The sequence below is a fragment of the Lepeophtheirus salmonis genome, chromosome 13, assembly GCF_016086655.4.
Source record: "Lepeophtheirus salmonis chromosome 13, UVic_Lsal_1.4, whole genome shotgun sequence".
In the NCBI taxonomy this organism is placed as follows: Eukaryota; Metazoa; Arthropoda; class Copepoda; order Siphonostomatoida; family Caligidae; genus Lepeophtheirus; species Lepeophtheirus salmonis.
The window spans coordinates 40,435,986-40,438,723 of NC_052143.2; the positions used below are offsets into that span (position 1 = coordinate 40,435,986).

General features: G+C 32.5%; 2 long non-coding RNA genes across 2 annotated transcripts; one reads left to right on the forward strand and one right to left on the reverse strand.

Annotated features, from left to right (window-relative positions):
* The first annotated feature begins 302 nt into the window (after window positions 1-302).
* Window positions 303-1,505, forward strand: LOC121128724 (uncharacterized). Its single transcript, XR_011783375.1, has 2 exons — window positions 303-1,295; window positions 1,347-1,505. It is a non-coding gene; the product is annotated as an uncharacterized lncRNA (long non-coding RNA).
* Window positions 1,496-2,199, reverse strand: LOC139907061 (uncharacterized). The gene is made up of 2 exons (XR_011783376.1): window positions 1,908-2,199; window positions 1,496-1,659 (listed from the first exon to the last, which is right to left on the reverse strand). It is a non-coding gene; the product is annotated as an uncharacterized lncRNA (long non-coding RNA).
* Window positions 2,200-2,738: the final 539 nt, after the last annotated feature.

Consider the following 2,738-nt stretch of genomic DNA (forward strand, 5'->3'; position numbering starts at 1 on the left):
TTTTCTTCTCATACCTCGTCAAAAATGACGTCACTTGTTCTTTGGAATTTTATGTATATGTCACAGTAGAGAGATTTGAAATCCAGTAGAATCGTTGATTCTCCTAGTAGATATTACAATCCTATTCTCTACTAGGACAAATTGCAATTTTATTCAGGGAGATAGTAGCATTGAATATTTGAAGAGGTTGTATGTTTTCGAAAATATGACGCCAAGTCATACTTTCCACGGTACCGTGACCGGTAATTTCATTCCCAGTAAATTAATTCCCGTACATTTAATTCTCACTTTGAAGAGGGATATTTATTGACGTAATACAGCTCTCAACACTAGTTAGTAGTTTTGTGTAGGACTGTAGAGGGAAGGCTTGGAAGTGGGCAGTCAGCACTGGAAATGAGTGATGATTAGTGATGGATGGGAAACGGATACAAATGAATTATTGTATTTATGGATTAAATATGACGTCATGATAAAAATTTAATAGTGAGTAGAAATAGAATCCCAATCCGTTAATATTATTTATACCTTGGGAAATACAAGTAAATCCCGTCATTGCTCCTACTCCTTCTCATCCATCGACAATCATCAATTTCATGATCCTCTTTTCTTTTCACAATTTTAAATCTACGTAAACAATAACTATTATCAAATTGCTCGGGCTCCTAACTCCCTTCTCCAGGATCACTTACTCTCCCCCTGATTCAAGCTCAATTCTGGATTGAATCTGACAAATTACAACAATCATCATCATTCATAGGATTATGCTGGGACTCGTAATATATATATCATTCATCCTCTTCACATCCAATCAACTGTTCAAACTTCAAAACGTAGGCTTCTAAGCATTTTGAAGGAATCACGAAATACTATTAATATGGTCGGTTACAAAGAATCCTTGTCATTCATATGCAGTCAATTTCTTCATCAAGATGAGGACATCGTCCCCGAAAGTATGCATGCATTTCTGAATAGTATATATAATAAGAAATATATATAAATATTTCATTAACTTATCACAATCATAGATTGTGCTGTGCTCACTTCGACCCTTCACTTGTGCTTCCCTCACTGTACCTCGGGAAACAACTCGTTACTTTGTAGTAATTAACCATCTTCCTATTACTGAGAGGATTTTGCATCCTAACGAATTGAAATAAAAATATGGATTTAAGACCATTCCGAAATAAAACATGATTTTTAGTGGTTGATAAAGATAAGAGCCCGATTGATCTGTTGAGTTGTCGAGCTTTGAGGATTGCATAGGATAAGGAAATCTTCACAGTTTGAGATTTAAGGTTGAAATATCATTTACTAATATAATAATAACTATAATTTTTATTTCACAGTCAAATTCAAACTCAGAAAGTCCATACCTTGAATGGAAGATTGGACATCGATACCTATGAAATTATAAGGAACTTCCTTCTTAAAGAGCGAATCGAAATAGATTAGATTAATTCTTGTTTTTCTAAACATAAATGAAAAAAATACATACTTAAAGTCAAGATTTTATTATTTAAGATCTGTTTTTTATAGATGAAACAAAGATGTTTGAAAAGTTTCAGTCTTCAAAAACCATTTCTATTCATCCATGAGTAGTTGATCTTGATTTCCTCCCAAGTCTTGTGGCGGCCAGAGTGACCAACTCTGAAGTAGCACCTGTGAAAATATGATAAGATGAACACATTTTAACTATATACAAAAATAATTTTAGGTAATTGTTCATTAAAAAAATTGTTATAGAATGTTCATCCGTGGTACTACAGGACAAGTTCACTTTTTACAAAATAAAATTTTCCTGCAGCAAATTTCTTGGACCTTGAAGCGCTTGGTCACCCAAAACTTAAAATGGGTCCATTCGGCACACTTAACACCCCTCTCTAGTTGCAAAGCATGTAAATCCTTACCATAAGTGTCTTGAATAGTACAATAGTTGTTCTGCTTGGTAGGTGCAAGGTTATTCATTTTCTCTTGAAGTAATCGGTATAACTCTGTCTTGGCTTCTTCCTGCATTGTCAAAAAATAATTTTTAGCAATGGAATTGTTAATTTAGACTTCATTCAAAAACATGCTTATCTAACAAAGTATTACAATAATTTATGTGAGTGCGTGTGTGATTTACGTCCCGCTTAGAAAAACAATGAGGATGAGCGAGTTAATCTTAGTTAGTATCTTTAATCTTCATTATGGTTGATTAACATCAGCTTCCCTGGGCATCATAAATCCCATATTATATCCAAAAATACATCTCGGTCGACCGGTTGTATAGGTTTTTTAACAAAATAAACGCTTCCATTAATATTGGGTTAACAAGAGGACAAGTTAAAGATGTTATATCATTATTTATGCAATATGGAAGTTTTAGGATATAAGAAATGTTAAACTGAGCCCAACTAAAGTAAGCCAGCTTGTATTCCTTAATACTAATTTAGATTAAATGCAGTTTCATCCAAATTAACACCGTCATGTAGTAATCAATGATACACCATATTTTTTAAATGTATATTTATTATATAATGAATAATTTTATATATAATGCATTACAATTTAAAAATAGGCTCTATCGATTCAATACAGGTTTTTTCAATATCAGTTTGAATCATTCCAAAAAATGGTAGAAAAGTATTTTTATTGAATGCAAGAGGAGATATTTTAAAACTTATTCAGTGAACGAATATTTTTAGGGAACTGATTCAATGTTCCATTCAAGGCATGCACTTTCTGAGTTTGAATTTAAC